This window comes from Eubalaena glacialis, chromosome 1, assembly GCF_028564815.1.
Source record: "Eubalaena glacialis isolate mEubGla1 chromosome 1, mEubGla1.1.hap2.+ XY, whole genome shotgun sequence".
NCBI lineage: Eukaryota > Metazoa > Chordata > Mammalia > Artiodactyla > Balaenidae > Eubalaena > Eubalaena glacialis.
This window is the reverse complement of record NC_083716.1, coordinates 82,837,815-82,845,776: the sequence shown is the minus strand read 5'-3', so window position 1 is coordinate 82,845,776 and position 7,962 is coordinate 82,837,815.

Sequence of the window (7,962 nt, the reverse complement as noted above, 5' to 3'; positions counted from 1 at the left end):
GGCCTAGCCGCTCCGCGGCATGTGGGATCTTCCCAGACCAGGGCTCGAACCCGTGTCCCCTGCACTAGCAGGCAGATTCCCAACCACTGCGCCACCAGGGAAGCCCCCTACTTTTAAAATAAGTTTCACGCTAGCTTTTATGATGACCATCAAGACAACCTGCGCTAACAGGAGGTTTACAAAGCCATTTATCCTGATGAAGACCTTAAGAACTCTGAAAAGTAGAAAAGATGCCTGTATTTTTATGTTAGAAGTAAACTTAATAACATAGAAACACAGTGTAGTACTGCCAGCCACTTGACAGCTTATTTTGGTGCAATGATAAAAGGACAATTTAAATGGAGAAATGTTTCTTAGATATTATCACAGATATTCAGAAGAGCAGCAACGCAATTCAGACAGACATGGATGGTTCTTCTCCAACTTTTGTACCAATGGCGCAGTTTCTAATGTGAAATAGAGTCTCTCAGTATTGACCACCACTTTTGTGGATGTTCATTCTTTCTCTGTGGGCACACCTGAAAATGTGTCAGAAATCCTCAGCTGCAGATTCGTTGTGGATTATCCGATAGAGCTTGGAAGAGAGGGAACTTGCACATTTTGTAGGCCCAAAATTAAGGGTGAGTATTTTAAATTTCAAGGCAAACAATTAAAAACATTCTCCTTTGTCATTGCTAATTTGCACAAAGAAAGTTCTTCCTGCCTTTCTGTAAGTCAGGAACTTATTCAATGTATTTGACTCTGGAGAGAAAAAGTAGGATTTGCATACTTTTGGAGGAAAGTCTGAGCTATTATCCCAAAATACAGATGTGCATATAATAGTCCTTCATTTGGGTACATGCTGTCTAAAAGACAGATTCACAGCCCTATATCAATACCCACAAAATGTATTCCAAAGAAACCTCAATCTTCCCCACCTCTCAGACTCCAACCAACTCTGTACTCCAGCCATACTGATTTCATCTTTCCCCACAATTCCCTTTCCAGCCTCCCATCTTGGACATGATGCTTCTTTTCTTTTCTTTTCTTTTTTTTTAACATCTTTATTGGAGTGTAATTGCTTTGCAATGGTGTGTTAGTTTCTGCTGTATAACAAAGTGAATCAGCTATACGTATACATATATCCCCATATCCCCTCCCTCTTGCATCTCCCTCCCACCCTCCCTATCCCACCCCTCTAGGTGGACACAAATCACCGAGCTGATCTCCCTGTGCTATGCGGATGCTTCCCACTAGCTATCTATTTTACATTTGGTAGTGTATATATGTCAGTGCTACTCTCTCACTTCGTCCCAGCTTGCCCTTCCCCCCGCCCCCCATATCCTCAAGTCCATTCTCTATGTCTGCGTCTTTATTCCTATCCTGGCCCTAGGTTCCCATCTTGGATACAATGCTTCTTACACATAAATTTTTCTTCTCATTTACTTAGTAAACATGTTTATTCTTTTAGACTAAATTCAAGTATTAGGTTTTCTATGATCATTCTGGAATTTCTTTAGGCAGCATCAGCTTTAAATTAAATATAATTCTGTCATATTTCATTTTCCATTTGAACATTTAGCACATTAGTGTGTTTTCATATATTAACTTCAGTTGGTCTGTCTGTTCTGCCTCATGATATACTTCTAATTCAGGACTCCCACATAAACTCAATTATGAAAGAAAAATAATTCGTAATAATTATTATTGAGAAGTTATTATGTATCAGGAGTTGTACATACAATATCTCATCTAACCTCAGAGCAACAGTCTATGTGGTAGGAATTAGTATCCTTCATTTGCAAGAGAAATAAAGTCCCATAGAAGCCTAGCGACTTGTTTGAAGTCACACAGCTAGAGAACAGTTGAGGAACCAAACCCTGCTTTACCTGACTCCAAAGACCTTGCTCTTAAACACAATAATATATATTCCCTGTAAGATGATCTATTTTTAGCCAGTTATTAAATTATACATGCCTTTGTAATAGCTTGATCAATTTCTAATTTATCTTTTTTGAAAAAACAGCTATGACACCTAAGCTTAATATGTGAATATTCATACAAAAGATCAGAGTGAATCCTATTCCACTACTCATTTTATTTCTAGAGGACATTTGAAAAATTGTACTGTGAAACATTCATTTTCAGTCAACTATTGTAGCCACAGAAAAGAACTTGTCAAGGTGAGTAGTGATGAGTAATGAAGCAGTGCCTATTATAAGAAGACTCTCAATAAGGTATTGTTGAGTTGAATATAATGGATTAATTGTGCATGAGAATGTGAGTTAAAAGTTTTGACATTTTCCTAAAACTGCTTTTGACATACAAATATTGTCCCCACGTTGCTGAACTTGTATGTGCTTAATTAATATGTATTATTGATCACTCTTAGCACTTTATCTGGGGCTTCTCTGGCAAAAACAGGATAACAATTACTTAAATGGATCATACTCAAGCTCTAAAAATTAATCAACTAGCATTATTTAAGTTCATTGCGAGCTAAAACAGAAAGGAGCTGCTAGATATAAGGGAAGAGTATATAGATGAACTTTCTAAAACTGCCAGTACTTTCTTCTTTCTTGGTGTAGTTGTGCTTGAGGCTCTTGGATTCCACTTGGAAGATGCTGATACTGACAAAATGCTCTCCTTAACCAAATTCTAGCCAGGCTCCTCTGAGCCATCTTCTCCATTAGGTCTCAACTCTGGTCTATAAAGACTTGAACAAACGCTAACATAGTTTCTGATAGCTCAAGGCCTCATCCCTAAGGTGACCCAGTCCCCCTTAAAGTGTCAGCCTGAGAAAGCTCCAGACTACCAAAAGAATTGACTGTTCTAACCAACACCTGAGGATGGACCCTTGACCACCCTTTCTTAGGGCATTTACTAAAAAGGGCTTGCCCTTGTGAATCCTTCCTTTGTCCCTTTGGGATGTTTACGTATCTTCTACAACTCAAGAGTGTCTTTCCCAAGGATCTGAAGGCCATCCTTTGAAATGCAATCATCAGGAAGCATAGGGCTTGTCTCCCAGTCCCTGTGGATGGACAGAATCCTAAAGTTGGTCATTGCCAGCTAACAGAGGAAGCTGGCTCAGTCATATTTACCCTGACAGACCCTTGGCATTTTTACTTTTCTGATTCTACCGAGCTCCTGCTTAACCCCTTCCCTATTCCCTCATTCTTCCTTTAAAACATGCAGTCATCTCTGTACAACTTGACACTGGACTTGTTTCCCTATTGCAGTACTTATTACTGATTAAAAATCTGTCCTTAACCATTTTATCTAGTGTCCAGCTTTGCTTATCTTTGACAATAGTTTTGCAAATGCTTGATCTTCATTAAACCTAGATACTAGGGAATTCAATCTGGATTAGTCAGTTTACTATGAAGTAAGATATCAACTTTAATGTTAAATAATGAATAGCTGAAGGCAAGAGTGATCTGCATCGTACTGATAATTGAGATAATATAAAGAATATTGGTAATGCTGTCCACTTTGACTTTCAAAGATAGACACATTCTAAATATACCTTTATTACATAAAATATTATCTCTGAGAGAATGAACATTTCTCCCTAACTTCACTGAGTATAAATTGGCTCAGTTTTCTATGTAATATTATTTTGTTTATGATGAATTTAATATTTATTCTTTGGGAAAAAAAGAACACACTATAAGTAGGGAAATCATACATATACTCACTACCCTTCGTTGGTCACTGTTAATATTATGTAGCTTTTCTGCCAAATTTTTTCTGTTTACTTATAATTAATGTTACATCACAAAAAAGTCTCATGTGTCATTAACAAGTCTCAAAAACCTGTATTTAATGCCCACATAGTATCCCAATATGTGCGTGTATGCAGCACAGTTCCTACAATCACCCCTCATTTATACTGGTTCTGATATACTTTCTATAGAATAATGCAGAAAAGAATACCTACGTATGCAAATAATTTTATTAATTGGATTATTTTAGGCTTCATTTGTAGAAGTGAAATTATTAATACAAAGAGCAAAAATCCTTTATGTTTTTGATGTATATTGCCAATTTGCTTTCTTTCCTACAAGTGTGTCCCAATTTACAACCACTTTGGAAGTATAAGAAATTGCTGCCTAGGGACTTCCCTGGTGGCGCAGTGGTTAAGAATCCTCCTGACAATGCAGGGGACACGGGTTCGATCCCTAGTCCGGGAAGATCCCACATGCCGTGGAGAAACTAAGCCTGTGCGCCATGACTACTGAGCCCGTGTGCTGCAACTACTGAAGCCCGTGTGCCTAGAGCCCACGCTCCGCAACAAGAGAAGCCACCGCAATGAGAAGCCTGCACACTGCAACGAAGAGTATCCCCCACTCACCGCAACTAGGGAAAGCCCATGCAATGAAGACTCAATGCAGACAAAAATAATAATAATAATAAAGAAATTGCTGCCTATACATAGTCTTAAAAATATTACTCCTTTGTTTTAAATCTTAAAATAATTTGGAGAGAACTGACATTCTGTCAACATTGAATCTTGTCATGAAGAGTAACAATTTTGTCTACTATTGTTCGTCTTTATATTCCTCATTAAAATTTTGTTTGCAAAAAAAAATTACTCCTTTTAAATTTTCTCTCATCTGATAGATAAAAAATGGTCTTATGCATGTGTATTAATTTCTTTGACTATTGTAAAGATGTATTAAATCCCCCAAAGAGAAATTTAGGATAAAGGCGAAGCTGTGCAGTATAGCAAGAAAACCATAATGAAGTCTACCTTCCTAGACATAATTTCAAACTGTAGAGATACTTATATCCCTTGAGAGGTTTTGTCTAACACCACCTCACAAAAAGAAAACATCACATTCCTAAACTGTTAACTCTTGTAGTTCATCTGAACCGGTGGATCTCAAATATTCTTCAGCTAGAAATCCTCATTTCAAAAGGAATCCTATGCAGACTTCCAAGGCACAATAATTGCTCAAGCTGAAACAGAGTAAAGGCCACAAGCTTCACTGGTTTTAGTGCTCCTGATCAGAGAAATGCCTGAATGGGCTACAGGGAACCTTGCTTTCACACCCCTGATGTGGGTTAAAGAACAGCAAACGAAATGGAGGCAGAGAGAGATTACACAGTTTGTCAACTGTCACACAACCCTTAGTGATATAGCCAGAATATCTCATGATGCTTTACAGACTTATATACATCCTTGTATATTTTCTCACTTTTTTTTCCCCTCCTGTGTCCCATAGTCCCTATTCTATTTGGCAAGAGGGCAGTTTTCCCAAAAATGTACTATCTGTTGGCAATATTTGTTTCAAATATTAATCATGCCTAACTTCACAGCTGTGGATTTCATGCTATTCTCATAATCCAGGTTTTATTGGTTCCTGCAACATACTCATATGCAAATATTGAAGACGAGAGAAATAAAATGACAGGTTAAGTAAATGAATGGAAATTGAATGAACTTTAATGTTCCAGAAGAGGTTGCATTTCTTCAAAATAAGCATAAAGTGGTTACTTGAAAGAAAGAAGCATGAAAATGTTGGTTCCTTCTAACCATTTATGGGACATTGGTAGCTTTCTGGTGGAATTCATGTCAGGGCCTGTAGTTTTCTTCCATATTGAAGTAACGGTTTTTATTACTGAGTTGGCAACTTTTACAGCCTCTCAAAATACTGAGATCACTGTTATGGTAAAAACAATTTTTCTTTATTTCACATGAAGGTAATACAAATTTTTAGTTTTCTTCTTATCAATTAATCTTATTTCCTCCTGACAATTTAAATGGTATTACAAGCGCTTAGAATTTGCGATAAAGAAAATTTCAAGAAATACATAGTTTATTGTTTTTTTGAGATTTTAACTGGGTCTCTGTCAGCTAAGTAACTAGACTATGACATCCTAGGTCAACTCACTTAACAGGGTTAAAGTTCTGGGCAGTTACATGCTTTATGAATCCAACATATAATTTGCACTCAGTCATGTATATTTGTATCTGAATTCCACAGCTCAGAATGATTCACAGTGACCTCTGGGCCTTTGTGTGCCCAATTAGCTATTATATATCAAAAATCTTTTCCCTTTTCAGTGTTTCCTCTTACATAATAGTGCCTAGAATCCTGGTAACTATATTTCTCAGGACCTCTGCCAGCAATCAGAGGCATCAATTAGATACACTTGCTTGAGATTTGGGAGGTGGAAGACAAACAGAAACTATTATGGCCTCTTGGCAGATTTAGGCACAAGTGTGGGTATCAGGCGGTTCCAGCAACTCTGAGAGTCCCCCTGTGCAGGGCATGCAGGTAGCTGAGCTCATTGGCTGTCCTCTGCTGCAATCCCTGATTTCTTGAACATCAGTAAGTAGTATTTTTCCTGACCTTGATTTCTCAGTCTCCAGATGGTTTTGAGAGCTGCTAAATTTTCTTCATGGAATGCCTTCCTTCTTGAAATACCTGCTGTAATATCTGTTTTCCTAATGAAACACTGATAACACTACTTTCCTTCATTTCTGAAAAAACTGATAAATTTCCTCCTAGACTAAGTCATTCTGTGTTTGCTAAGTCAGATAAGACATTATTTTATTCACTTCTCAATTTAACGTGACATATAAACTTCTTGGGTGGCCAGAATGTGTGTGTACTGTTTGTGAAAAGCATTGCCCATGGTACTGATAAAACATGAAGATGAGTAAGATTCAGGAGCTTCCAGAACACATGTGGGAAGAGAAAAAAAAACACACAACTTACATAAGATAGACACTGAAATGAGAGGCATAGCAGCAATACAAACAGAAATTAAAAGTACTTGAATTAGGGCGGTATGGGGAAGTTTCATAAGGGACGTGAAGTTTATATGTTAAAAAGTTGGGGAAGGGCTACTTAAGAATTCAATAAAAGGAAAAGAATAGTGGTATGGACATGTATGATATACTTGTAAAATAGTGTGAATTTCCATGATGGGTTGAAGGTAGGGTCAGAGCGAGAGATGTTGGGACCAGTTGGTAGATGGCTTTGACTGCCACGCCAAGGAGTTTGTTCTGTGTTCCACAGTGAGGAAACTTTCAGTAATATTTGAGCATGGTAATAATATTGGCCTTTATAACATGAACCTGTTTAGGAAAGAATATTGAGCAGTATCTACACTTGAGGTGAGTGGAGGCAGAGTCACCATCAACAGAAAGGTAGCTTGAAAATTTGAGATGTTAGATATAGGTTTTTCCAGACCATCTAGAGAAGAGACATTGAAGAGTTGAGGATGAAAACAGCATCTATTTGTTCTTGCCTTCTCATCTCAGGTGGAATGAATCCAGAAATTTTCCTGTTTATGCCAGCTACCCTGTATCTTTGATAAATGGAGAGTACCTTAAAGGAACTGCTTTCTTCTTTACTCCTTGCCATTCTGCTCTCAGTTGTTATTACTGAATCTCATTTATCTGGGGAAGAAAGGAGGCAAAGAGAGCTGCCGCACAGAATCAGCCACTCACTGGCAAGAAGAGAATAGATTTCGAGCACAATGCTCCATCCAGTAGAAGGCTTTCTTGTTCAATTAGCCTAAACTCAAACATTGTCAGCTTACCTCTATCCTTCTGTCAACTTTCTTACTCAATTTAGGGCAGGGTTACTAGTTCGGAATTAAAAACAGGGATTTCATAGGCACTAACAAATAAACTACTAAAGGCATGATAGAGTGAGTTGACAAACTGAAGCTATAGAACTCTCATATTTAAAGAATTATTTACAAGAAAGAAAACTGACCTTCCAAGGATCATGGTGAAAAACATAGTGATTCTAGTTAATGGCATAATGGCAAAGCCTGTGGAGAATGATTTGTTTTTTATTGCCGCAAAGTTTGATCCAGGGCACTGGGAGTTTGGGATAAAGTACGTTAATTTTCTTGTAGCAATGCATAGCTAGTGTGCTCTAGCAAGTCGCTTAACTCAAGATTGGAAGGAGCACCGCTGAGAGAGGTGGTGTGGAAGAGTAAATGGGTAGTGGTTGAGAC